The sequence below is a fragment of the Apium graveolens genome, chromosome 8 (genome assembly GCF_009905375.1).
Source record: "Apium graveolens cultivar Ventura chromosome 8, ASM990537v1, whole genome shotgun sequence".
NCBI lineage: Eukaryota > Viridiplantae > Streptophyta > Magnoliopsida > Apiales > Apiaceae > Apium > Apium graveolens.
In genome coordinates, this window is record NC_133654.1 from 84307544 (window position 1) to 84322210 (window position 14667).

A 14667-nucleotide genomic window follows, 5' to 3' on the forward strand; every position below is an offset into this window, starting at 1 on the left:
GTGTTAGCTTCAGCTTCAATCTGAGCCATTAGCTCCTTTTGTTGCATTACCACTTCTTCAGGTGTCAGATCAGGAAATTCTTTAGTTATATACCCAAGAGCACTCCTAGCATTCTTTTGCTCAAACCTCTTGTCTTTATTGTACAAGACAATCTCTTCACCTATTTCCTTATGCCTGTAAGGAAAGAATAATCCCTTAGCATATGCTATATTAGAGATTGTAACATCATCATCCTCAGAAACACCAGCAGTAGTCTTGTGATTGGCTTTGTGAGTACTAGTAGACTTTCTTTGTCCTGAAGAATGAGTCTTCTTGGAATTTTGAGGTTGTTGAGCATTAGAAGCAATTTGAACATCTGTAACCGGATTATTCTTATCATCATCAATATTTTTCTCCTTTGTCTGGATAGAATCTGGTGTACATTTTGTAGCAACTATCTTCTCCCCCTTTTTGGCATCAGTATTTGAAAGAAGAGAAAACAGAGCATCCAGTTTTGTCACCTATAGAAAATACCTTATCTTCTAAGAAGGAAATTCGAGAGGCCATGCTGTGTTGAGATTCAACAACATCTATGATAGTATTTGTTACACTTTTGAATTCAGCTGAGGTAGGTAAGTGAAGCAAAAATCCATTAATTTTCTCTTTGACAGCAGTACGAGACTTCTTCATTTCATCAAGGTCAGAGTGAATTCCTTAAACAGAAATAGTGGAGGCCTTAAGATGCAACTTCAGATCAGGAGTTTAAAGTTCATCATAGGCACGATGAATATGTTGCATGCCAACAACATGCGAGATAGAAGTATTTGCAAGTCTCCATTTATAATCCCATTCTGTCTGTCTGAAATGCTCAACATCAGCATTGTAATAAGAAGGATTGTCATTGAACTGCGAAGAAGAACCAACCTTGGACTTCTTAGATTCATCAATTGTAGACTTAAGCTGAAATGTGTCAGAATCATCCTCATCACTGTCATTATCTGAATCAGACAACCCATGAGAAGAATTTGCAGAATCAGGCAGAGTTGCCTTGCCTTTATCCAGATTCTTTGCAAGAGATGCCTGTGGCTGATGAGATCTTAAAACAGAAACATGGTAACACCTAAATCTCTCTGTTCTTTTTAAGTGATCTCATCACTTCTCACACAATATATTACTTTTAAGAGTAATAGTGTTCTCACAGAAGAAACTTTATAAGTAAAGAAAAACTTATAAGATTCTTGTCTCAAAACTACCTCTCCTTTTGCCAATACAAGAGACTGCCACTCAAATTTTATTTTATTTTAATCTGATATTTTCACACAGTCTCACAGAAAGGCTCAATCACACATTTAACAAAGAAATAAGAGATGGCTGAGAAGAGTTGTATGCTTTTCATATAAATAGAGGTAACCTCAAAAAAAGAGACTATTTATAATCATACAAACATGAGAATATATATGAGAAAGTTAGCCATACATGAAGGTGAGCCCTAAAGTGGAAGTGAGGATAGTGGAGGAATAAAAAGCACATCAGGATGCTTCTGCAAATTAGAAATCAGTAGTGGATCATCAATAGTAGCTAGTGCAGTTGAAGGATGATTCTCAGTAGGAGCTGTTGTAACATTAGGATTTGTTCTGTTAGTAGAAAGTGAAAGACCAGCATCAGTACTTTGAACTGATGGCTCTTGTGGAGTCTGAGACATGTGAGCTGCTTCAGCAGTACTTGGCGAAGGTTCTTGTGTGCTCTTCTAAAAAATAAGATCATTTATGATTGCATCCACCTTTGACATAATCTCCTGATGAGTTTACTTTTCTTGTAGTAGTTGAACAGAGTCAGCAAGAAGATCACTCTGAGCAATTTTAACAATAATCTTTTCAATGTTATTGTCTGCATCTTCCCGTTAAGAAGATGGTTCTTGTGTGACTGGATGTGTTACAGTTGCTAAATCCCTTTGAGACTTAGGTTCTTGTGTACTGACATCCTTGGCAAGAGGCTGAGTCTTCTTCTTCTTTATGATGTATCCAACTACTTCTTCACTTTTTCTTTTCAACTGGCTTTTTGAAGTTTTCTTGTGTTCAGCATTTGCTTCATTTACTGGAAGATTGTCAAGTAGAGCACTAGCACAGTAGTTGGCTCTTTGGTTCCGGTAGTGTGTACAGAGTCATCAGGATGTTGATCAATGGACTTCCTGATTTTTGATAAGGATCCTATTGGCATCTGATTATCTGAGTCAGAGTCTTCTTGTATGATCAGATTCAAAAGCGGTCATCTTTCTTCTCACTCTCACTCAGTGAGGCTTGTTTAGCTTTCCGTCTAGATGTGACAGATTTCTTAAACAACCTTTCTTTGTTACAACTGATGTCTTTTGAGAGACAGCAGAGGCGGATAATTTAAGAACTTGATGTGTTTGCTGTTTGGAAGAAGAAATAATTGGGTTAGAAATAAGATGGGTGGTTTCTTGATTCTCAGCATCAGGAACTGTGACAGAGGTGCCAGCATCAGGATTTGCAGGGACTTGTGTAGGAGTAGATCTATTTCTTAACAGAAATTGCCTTACCTCTCTAGTAAGAAAATGAGGTCCTGAAAATTTATTCTTTTCATCCCTTTTAATATGATCAGTGATTGCTTTTTCAGAAATTTGAAAAACAGGGAGTAATTCATCATCATCAAAAATAGCATTAGGGCATAGAGAATTGAAAATCAGTTGTAGAAATCTAGTATACCCTATTACTCCCGAAGCATTTACTCTTCTAGCAATTATGAACTGTAGTATAGTATTACCATAATTAAAATTACCATAGTAAAGAAGAGAGTACCCAATTCTCAGAGATGTGTATGGAAGAGCATCAAAATTTGTTGTCTTATTCAAGAAACACCTACTGATGTAGTCAAAGAAAAAGTTACCACTTTCTTTTCAGTTTAGTCTTGGCCAGTTTTCCAATGGTTGTGATTTCTCCTTGATAGCCTAAGGTCCTTAGCATATCAAACAACTGCTCAATGGTATGAGTATCAGGAGCACCATCAAGGGCAGGCAATCTCAAGGCTTGAAGCAGAATATCAGCATCAACTTCATATCTTTGGCCCTTATATTCAAAAAAAAGCCAGCGTTTGTTGAATTTACCACAGCAGTATTCCAGACCTGCATGACAGCCCTGTATGACACCTTGACAGGATTCGTGAGAGCATACCCAATTGGACATTGAAGGAGAAAATCCTGAATATCATGAAAAGATGATGGTTGTTGCTGATGTGTAAGCAGAGCTAGGTAATTGTTAGTGCCAAATGTATTTCCATGAATGATTGTGGTTTGACTGAAGAGTGGCGAGATGTCAGACGCTGTCATGATGTGTATAGCTTGTGAGAGAGAGAATAAGTGAGATATGCACAGTGAAGCTATGTGTATGATGAATTGTGTCAAAGAATTTCTTCTAGTTTTATAACTCTTCTATTCTGGAGTATAACATATTCATATGAAGAAGGTAATTAAGAGAATATGACTTTGAACAGGTAACAATTACTGAGTTATAGAATTTGACGGTGGAGTAAATTGCGGAAGTAAAGACAAAATACATACAGATATGTCAAGACACAACTGAAGAAATTTGTTTATCAGATAATCCACCATTAACCAATAATTAAGTGAGATACTTAATTGCAGTAAGAAAACTACTCATAAATTAATTAAGACTAATAATCTGAATTAGAATGTGCTGACCTGTCGTCAGTATTTGAGACCTTGTTTCCGTCAGGATTTGACAAACTCAGGATATGTCGATTCGAATTCAACATTTGTTTGTCAAAGCAGCACAAATTATTAGCAACCACAATTTTAATCAAAACAATCATCAAGTTATATAATATAATTAGATGATGTAAAGATTAACAGGCTTCAAAAAGAACATTCACATGCATACAATACGAGATAAGCATAGACTAAAACTTACAATCAAAGGAAATTTCATTAATATTTCAGAAGAGTACATTTCATGAAATTTGTAGATTATATGCAAAAAGATTACAAGATAGTCCTAGTCTGAGATGGTGAACTTCAACATCCTTGGTCAAAGAACTAAGGCTGTCGATTAGTTCCTCCTACTATTGATAACTAGCACAGCAAGACGGATGATCCGTTCTTGCTGAAGAAGAGTATCTCTCCGTGCTTCTTCCAAATGATCAAGATGGAGTTGATAGTCCATCTCAAAGAATAGGAGATTTTTATGAATCTCTTGTAGAACCAAGATCCATATCTCATCGGGAATGGCAGCGATGTGCCATTACTGCTCCTAGTCATCACAACTGAACTTGACGTTGAAGTTCTCATTATTCATGAACATATTTACAAGAACCATTTTTATGAACAGAGAAAATAGTGGGGAATAGGAGAGAGAGAATCATTTTGTGTGAGAATAGGAGATGCTATGATTGAGCTGAAATGATGGTTAAATAGCCAAAGGAATATCAAGGGACTAAGAGACTGACCAATTATTAAGTGAAGAGTTAACTTAATGAATTAACCAAAAGATGTCTTTTAAGGGCGCGTCTCCCTAGACTGATGTGTAATGATGACAATGATATATTTATTCATATATGCACACTTAGCAAATAAATCCACTTAATTTATCATGCATTTAAAAATGAAATACATCAAATATTTCTGGCTTAATATCTAAAAACACAGCATTTAGGACATATCATGATTCGGTCAGTATACATCAAAATTTGATCAAATATAAATTGAAATAAATTTACTTGTCCCAATTAACCATACCAAGTTCATTCACAAGCTTTGTAAATGTTGCTTCCGGTAATGGCTTTGTGAAGATATCAGCCAGCTGCTGATCAGTAGGAACAAAATGAAGTTCTATGGTTTCTTCCATGATATGCTCTCTTATGAAGTGATATCTGATACTGATGTGTTTTGTAAGAGAGTGTTACACCGGATTTCCTGTCATGGTAATAGCACTTTGATTATCACAATAAATAGGAATTTTTGAAAATGATAATCCATAGTCCATGAGTTGATTCCTCATCCATAACAACTGAGCATAACAACTTCCAGCTGCAATATATTCTGCCTCAGCAGTTGAAGTAGAAATAGATTTCTGCTTCTTGCTGAACCATGAGACTAATCTGCCTCCCAAAAAATGATAGCTTCCTGATCTACTCTTCCTGTCTATTTTGCATCCAGCAAAATCAACATCTGAATAACCACATAGTGCAAAATCAGCTTCCCTTGCATACCAAAGTCCAAGTGAAACAGTACCCTTGAGGTATCTGAAAATTCTCTTTATTGTAATTAGATGTGGCTCCCTTGGATTTGCCTGAAATCTTGCACACAAATAAGTGGAAAACATATTGTCTGGCCTACTAGCAGTTAGGTATGAAAGAGAACCAATCATACCTCTGTAGCTTGTGATATCAAGTGTTATACCTTCATGAGGATCAAGTTTTGTAGCAGTTGTCATAAGAGTACTTGCAGTTGCACTTTCTTGCATATTAAACCTCTTCAGTAGATTTCTCGTGTACTTGGACTGATTAATATAGATGCCATTATCAATCTGTTTAATTTGCAAGCCTAGGAAATAGCTCATCTCTCCCATCTTACTCATCTGATATCTTGATTGTATCAACTTTGAAAACTTATCACACAGTGTTTGATTAGTTGATCCAAAAATGATATCATCCACCTAAATTTGAACTAAAAGCAAATCTTTACCTTTATTTAGATAAAATAAAGTTTTATCTATTGTACCTCTTTTGAATCTACTTTCAAGTAGAAGCTGAGCATGGGTTTATACCATGCTCTAGGTGCTTGCTTCAGTCCATAGAGTGCTTTATCAAGTCTGTAAACATAGTCAGGATGTTTAGGAGCCACAAATCTTGGTGATTGTTCAACATAGACTTCCTCTTCAAGTTCTCCATTGAGAAATGCACTCTTGACATCCATCTGGAAGACCTTGAACTACTTATGAGCAGCATATACCAAGAAGATTTTAATTGCTTCCAGCCTAGCAACATGAGCAAATGTCTTATCCTAGTCAATACCTTCCTGTTGGGAATAACCTTTAGCCACTAATCTTGCCTTGTTTCTGATGATCGTTCCATCAGAATCAGTCTTATTTCTAAAGACCCACTTTGTGCCTATAATTGACATGTTCTTAGGTCTAGGCACCAGCTTCCATACTTCATTTCTTTTAAATTCATTCAATTCTTCTTGCATAGCCATGACCCAATCTGCATCCTTAAGTGCATCTTCTACTTTCTTTGGTTCTTCTTTTGAAAGTAGATTATGATATAAACATTCATTCTGAGTTGCACTCATTGTCTTTACACCATCATCAGGATTTCCAATGATCAGATAAGGAGTATGATCTTTAGTCCATTTTCTGGAACTGGGAAGTGTCATTCTGGAGCTAGATGTTCCCCTGAATTATATGCCTCATCAAATGCATTTAAGGCTCCCCTTAAATCTATTATGTTATCTCCTGATGAGATATTTGGACTTGACTCATGTTCATCTGATGTTAAATCAGCATTGGATTCTGAGAGATTAGATTGAGAAGAACCTTGAGATGATTCTTCAGTGTTAGTGCCATCAGTTGACCCTTGCAGTTGCTCCCCCTCAATATGTGCAGGTTCATTAGTACAATGATTTTCTTCAGGATCTGAAGAAGTGTCAGGATTTGGGCAATCAGGATTTGTCAGTTCATTGGAGTTTGATCTAGATTCCAACAATGCATTTTCATTTGCAAATATTAGACTTTCATGAGTATTTTCTGCAAAGCCAGGAATCTTCGTATCATCAAAAGATACATTGATGGAGACAATTCCAGTGCTTGTTCTCAGATTGAAAACTCTGTATGCTCTTGATGGTGAGTATTCAACAAAGATTCCTTCATCAGCCTTTGATTCAAACTTTCCAAGCTGATCAGTATGAGTTCTCAAAACAAAGCACTTACATCCAAAAACATGAAGTTGTTTGAGACTGGGCTTCTTCTCTTTTAGCATTTGATAAGGAGTAACACCATGTCAGTTTATCAGAGTGATATTTTGAGTATAACATATTGTGTTTACTGCTTCAACCCAAAAGTAAGTAGGTAATTTTGCTTCTTCTAGCAGAGTTCTGTCAACTTCAATCAAGGTTCTGTTCTTCCTTTCAACAACACCATTTTGCTGAGGTGTACCAGGAGCTGAGAATTGTTGTTCTATGCCTTTGTACTTGCAGAATTCCTCCATTTTTGAGTTCTTGAATTCAGTGCCATTATCACTTCTCAGGATTTTCACTTTATGAGTAGATCCATTTTCAATTTGCCTTATGTGGTCCAGAAGAATTTATGGAGTTTCATTCTTCCTCTATAGAAAATAAACCCAAGTATATCTAGTGAAATCATCAACAATTACGAGTGTGTACCTTTTTTTGTTGATGGACATTATTTTCACTGGTCCAAAAAGGTCCAGGTGTAGCATGTGATATGGTTCAGAGATAGAGAATTCTGTTTTGCTTTTGAAAGATACTCTTCTTTGTTTAGACTTTTGGCAAGCATCATAAAGGCCATCACTTGAGTATAGCATGTTTGGTAATCCTCTTACAAGCTCTTTCTTGGCAAGTTCATTGATTGAATTGAAGTTGAGATATGAGAGCTTCTTATGACAGTTCCAGCTTTTATCTACTGATGCCTTAGAGATAAGGCAAGTAGCTTCCTTTTCAAGACTTTCATGTAGCCTTGCTTCATATATGTTACCATGTCTGTATCCTATCAAGACAATTTTCTTTGATTTGTTATAAACAACTTCACAGTGTGAGTCATAGAATACCACATGATAACCTCTGTCAGTGATTTGACTGATGCTCAGAAGATTATGCTTAGTCCACCCACCAGAGCTACATTCTCTATCGCTACCTTTCCAATTATCAAGTTTCCATATCCCAGAGTGTGTCCTACATTTCCATCTCCATAAGATACATCTGGGCTAACCTTCTTCTCAAATTCTGAAGCGGGGATTTATTTCCAGTTATGTGTCCTGAACATCCACTATCCAAGACAAGTGTATTTTTCTTGTTACCCTGTAATTAGAAGAATAATCAATTAGAAGGATTTTTAAGGACCCACACTTGTTGGGCCCTCTTTTTGGATAACTTAAGCCTTTGTGTATCAGGAGTACTTTTGACAGTTTTTTCTTTGTCAGGATTTGTCTTGTCAGAAGCAGATTTAGTAAAACCAACAGAATTAAGCACACAAGCAACTTTATTAAACTTAGGCAAAGGTTCATAATAATTGTGATACAACTTGTGATAAGAATTACAAGTATAAATCGAATGCCGACTACTACCACAATGAAAACAAGGATTTTGTGGTTTACAAAATACTGATCTACCCCTAACATCAGAATCAGGAATAACAGTTTTCATTTTCTTACTCCTACTGTAATCAATAGCAAGATGATTAGTATTTCCACAGTTAAAACAAGTTTTTCTGAGAGCTTTGGGAACAACCTTGTAATTTGAATCCTTAGAAATACCTTGCTTACCATTCCTATTTCTTTTAGGCCTTTTTATTTGAGGTTTGTCAGTAACCTCAGATATTATCTTTTTCAATTGTCTTGCTGACAAAAGTCCTATGTTCTTTTCTTTCTTAACAGACTTAATGGTTTCCTTGCTTTCCTTTCTTTGAGATTTATTACTTACTAGTTTTTTTTGTGATACTGATGTTGAACCCTTTTCAAAGATGGATTTGGGTTTATCAGCTTCTGAAGAAATAAACTTAACAGGAGTTTTAAGGGAAATTTTATTTTCAGTGTCCACATCCTTAACTCCATCCTTATAGCCTAGGCATTCTTTCCAGTTTTTCTTTGAGATCATCTCATGAACCTTTTTTCCTGAATCAGTCCAGGTTTTAAGGGTTTTTCTTTTATTTTCTAAATCTATTTCCAACATACTGTATCTAGCCTTAAGAATTTTTACTGTATGTTTAGCTCTCTCACATTCTTTCTTCAAATCTATCTGATTTATTAAGTCAGACTCTAACTGTTCATTCCTAGATTTCAGGATCTCAATTTCAGTTATAAGTCTATCATTTTCTAGATTCTTATTCTTAAAATTACCATGTAGAGATTTAAGAATAGATTTCAATTCAGAAATATTTTCAGTATTAAAAGAGAAGAAGGAAGTTGGTACCTTAGACTCAGAGGAGGCAAGATCATCAAGACTAGCCATTAGTGCATAGCATGTGTCTACATTTTTAGAATAAGAGGAGTCTATCAAATTATTGCTTGATGTGATCAGGGCTTTGTTCTTCCCTTTATCATGCTTTGTTTTCTTGCACTCAGTGGCAAAGTGACCAGGTTCATCACAGTTGTAGTACTTGATCTTTGTCCTGTCTACCTTTCCAACTTTAGAGTCCTTTACATCTTTTCTCCCAGTTGACTTCCTTTCACTTCCAGTAAACTTCTTCTTGAAGCTTCTGTTGTTCTTAGACTTCCTGAATTGCATCCTCCTGAAGCCCTTAACCAGCAATGCGGCCATTTGCATGACATCAGAATCTGTCATGTTCTCATCAACTTTAAAATCAGTATCATCATCAGGATTTGATGATGAGTCATCAGTATCTGATTCTGACAAATTTTTCTTCTTTCTTATAACTCCAACAGACTTTTCTTTTAAAGCTTTATCATTTACTTTCAAAGCAACAAATTTCCCTTTGCTGCTTTTCCTCTCTTTCCTTTGTTGGACTTCCAAATCACGAGTTCTCAGCATGCCATAGACTTCATCCAGAGTAATTATTTCGAAATCATACTGATGTCGTATGATTGAAGTCTGAGTCTCACATTCTTCACCTAAGGCTCTCAGAAACTTGGTGTTTGAATCCTCTCTATCATACACCTTTCCCACCAAAGACAGATTGTTGAGTAAGGTCAGAAATCTGTCATAAATGTCAGTGACACTTTCATCAGGCTTGGCCTCAAAGTGTTCATATTCTTGAATCTGAATAGCCCTTCTGTTCTTCTTGATGGCCATGGTTCCTTGACATTGAATTTCAAGAGCATCCCAGATCTCTTTGGCAGTCTTGTAGGCTATCACCCTGTTTGACATAACATAATCAATACTATTATGCAAAATGTTTCTTATATTTGCATCTTTCAGCACATCTACTTTCTCATCTGGTGTCCACTCACTCTTCTGCTTTAGCTGATAGTGTACAGCAACAGTAGGAATTGCATGCACCAGTTTTGTTGGCATGTATGGTCCATCATTAATCATATCGAGATAATCTGGATCTGTAGCTTCGAGGTGCATGAACATCTTTACCTTTCATGTAGGATATTCAGTCTTTTTCAGAATGGGAATTTTAATACTTCCATACTTGTGCAGAGACGTGTTTAGATCGTTTCTGATTGTAAGTTTATTAGTGAGCTCTGATACCAATTGTTGCCCAGTGAAGATATAACTGTTTAAGGGGGGTTGAATACAATTGTATAAATGTTTTGAACAAATAATAAAATATAACAGCTTTTTATATATCTGATAAAAACTGTTACAAAACTCTCTCAAGAAATACTGATGTTCTTGAGAGCTGCTAGGTCGAATGATACTCGAGATCGATACACTAAGTGATGACCTAAACTGTGTTCATATACTACACAACTACAACAAATCAATCTAAGATATGCATTATTAAAAGCTAACTGAAACTGATACATATCTTCAACTGAATAAATAAAATCCTATAACTCAGACGTAAAAGATATCTGCTCCACAATATAAGGAACATAACAAATCTTCTAAGCTGACTGTCTTCAAATACCGGTGTCATCCAAATGCCGATGATGTGTCAAATCCTGGCGATACATCAGATACTGATGACACCCGAACAGCCAGATCCTGAGCTTCTTCTGATCATTGAGAATTTCAATATGTAACACAGCCCAAAACCTTGGGCCTAAATTCCAGAAGGTTCCACAGCATTCCTAAGGAATAAAAGTAAATAGAAATTAATTATAAAATTACAATCTAGGACATTCTAGAACGTTCGATATTACTAGATAAATATGAATAATCCGAAAGAGCCCAGATAAAGGGGCCCATTCCAAAAAGGCCCGGATCGGAAAGCCCAATCTAAAAGGCCAAGATAAATAAGCTCAAGAAAAGGACCCTATAGTAAAGGCCCAAATCAATAGGCCCAGTTGAGAGGTTTATATCCCAAAGGCCTAATCCAGTTGGCCCAAGTAGAGGCCCAATTTGACCAGCCCAAATAGGCCCTATTAGCATATTGGAAAAACTCAAGTAAGGCTTGTAATTAAATTTTAATTAATCATGACCTATTTCGTTCAAGATTCTAGTCGAAAGTCGTTCTGATCGAATTTTGCATGACCAGAAGTAATTATTATATAAATCGGTCAGGAATTAGGTCAAAGCTAAAAATCCTAACCGAAGCTAAAAATCCTAACCGAATTCGGTTAGGATCCTAACCGAAAAAGTTCATGCTCGAAAACATCATGACCAGAAATAATGGATGCATTATTCGATCAGAAGACAAGTCAAACCAAAATCCTGACCGAATTCGGTCAGGATTCTGACAGAAAATCTTCCTGACCGAAATAATCACGACCACAGTATTAAAGACCTTAATTCGGTCAAAATGCAAGTCAAACAAAAAATCCTGACCAAATTCTGTCAGGATTCTAACCGAAATGCATCCTGACCGAAATGGCCACGACTAGAAGCAACTGATCCATAATTCGACCAGAATTCAGGTTGAAGGGGATCCTTGGTCGAAATTATATATAAAAAAAACATAAAAGAAAAAAAAGAAAAAAAAAGAAAAGGAAAAGAAGGAAAGTAAATTTTCTGGAAAAATGCAGAAAAATGAGAATTTCTGAAAAGCTTTCCTGAAAAATTGAAGAATGTCTCAGAAAAATTATATTTTTTTTGAAAATTAAGGAAAAATCCTAGAAAATTAATGAAAATCCTAGAAAATTAAAGGAAAGTCCTAGAAAATTCCTGGAAATTCCTGAAAATTAAGGAAAATTCTTGGTAAATCCTGGAAAACCAATGAAAATGTCCTAAAGCCTAGTAAAAGGCAAATTATTATGAATGTGTAGGTTGCTCCACACTTTACATTAAAAATGATACCCTGTAAGGGAATCAAATAACATATCTTCTAAATGATACAGAATAAAATAAACTATGATTATGCCAATAATGTCGTATTAATTGCACGTGGTTTCGGCTACAAACAAGGTCCGTTTGTAAATGCACAACAACCCTGGATATTAATTAATTTTGTAATTAATTAATATGGATAAAATCAGCTGATAAGTGAAATCCAAATAGGGATACAATTTATTGGAGATCGACCTCCAAGAAACCCCATAAGAAAAGGAATCAATTTCCTGTATTATAGAACTCCAAAGTCCACTCTAAATCTGATACTTGTCCATCGATTCTCCTAACCCTAATCCAATTCAAAGGCATCTCATGCCTATATAATGGGTCTCACCTCACAGATCAGAACTACGTTTGTTGACTTGATCATTAGCAAACAACAAGGTATGTAGGAATGTTGTGAAGGCAAATCGAGTTACGAGACACGGGAGTAGTCAAATCGAGGCTCAAAACTAACGAACCCTAGAAATATATACACCCTAATTCCTTACCCATAGCAACAGCTAATATTCTTTGAGGTACAAACATTTCATATTCCCCGTATATTTTGAACTATCATTGAATTTCTAAAAATGATTGTTGAATATACCTATAATTATGGTAAGAGATGCGTAAATGACCCACTACAAGAAATAACAATTTGTTCTATAAGCTATACAAATTTCATAATATTAAGGAAAAGCCAGCCATCTCGGGTAGTCATTCGATAAGGGCATATGATACTTGAAGCTCACACACAATAATATTAATAAATAAAGGTAGTTACCTCAATTATTAGCAAAATTAAGGTGATAGTTCAATCTAGTTATCGCGAGAATCTTCGACACTTCTTGTGCAGACTTTGATGTCTTGAAGAAATGATCATTAATGTCACCCAATATCTTCAATAAATTCATACTAGAATGACTGATTAATTTTTACAACTTAAGGTATGTTTCCTTCCTTGTAATAAAAAATGTAGAAGGTTATACGAAAAAATTAGAAGCTTTGTAAGGAACCTACAGTTCAAACTTAATTAATTATCATCCATAGATGAGCATAGTTGTACAATCCAGCTACAAAGGATCGCACCTCAATCCTACAAAAAATTTCAATGAATTTAAATTATAACTTTGCTCCAAATTTTAAACTATTTCAAATTTTGACTAAATCAACGAAATATAAAATTAGAATACCAATCAAAACATGTGAAAAATGGGATAATTAGAATAGAAACATGTTGAAGCAATGAAGCTCAAAACCTGTTTAAAAAAATATTAATAATTAAGAACACAAAAAAGTCAATGAAGATAAAGAAAATAAAACCTAATTGAACCAACTAATCCAAGCCCGGTCGATAAATTAGGGTTTCTCATTGCAAGAATTTGATTCATTGAAGATGTTCTTCCATTTGAGATTTAATTACAACCTTGATTACTTGCAATGTGAGATGGTCAGATAAATTATGGTTTTAATTACATGGAATATGGTGAATGATAGTACATATAGCTCCTTCAAGGCCCAGTCTCGGACTCTTTACTCCATATAACTGCTGGAAGGACTAGTCCTAGACCCTTGACTCGGTCTAGTCCTACACACTGCCAGTCCTGACTCGCCCAGTCCCGCAAGCCCAACCTTGAGAAATCCTAGCACGTGAGATACTGGCCCAAGCACATGATGGGGATAACTGTCACACATCAATCATGAGAATAATCAAGGCACGTGTCAGAGGATCCTCTGAAACATTCCTCGATCAGTCCCACACTGACACGTGTAAAATATCCACTCCAACCAGGTGTCCTCCGCTCCCAGAATCAAGGGCTATGATTTAAAGGTACCAACCCCAAAACCCTATCCTTGGGCTATAAATAGCCCAAGAAGGTAAGATTTTGGGGTTAATCACTCTCTCACACTCATATACACACATAGCCACCCTCCATTCATATCTATCTTCATCTTCCGCAAAAGCGAGTTCTTACTCTCACACCGGAGGCTCCGCGTGACCCAAACCTCCCTTCCGGTGTTGTTTTGTAGGAACCCCACCACAGCTACACCTCCACAGCAGCGAAAGATCCAGGCACGGCATCGAAGGAGCAGCCCCGCCACCAGGAGTTATCATTTGGCACTAGAAGGAGGGGTCTCCATCCTTGGGTCTCGGTGCCCCTGAATTCACCTTCATCAACAAGCTCTTGAAAGAGTCCATTTATTTAACTTGTAAGAACCCAAGCAACCAAACTCTCTCATGGAATATGGTGAATGATAGTACATATAGCTCCTTCAAGGCCCAGTCTCGGACTCTTTACTCCATATAACTGCTGGAAGGACTAGTCCTAGACCCTTGACTCGGTCTAGTCCTACACACTGCCAGTCCTGACTCGCCCAGTCTCGCAAGCCCAACCTTGAGAAATCCTAGCACGTGAGATACTGGCCCAAGCACATGATGGGGATAACTGTCACACATCAATCATGAGAATAATCAAGGCACGTGTCAGAGGATCCTCTGAAACATTCCTCGATCAGTCCCACACTGACACGTGTAAAACATC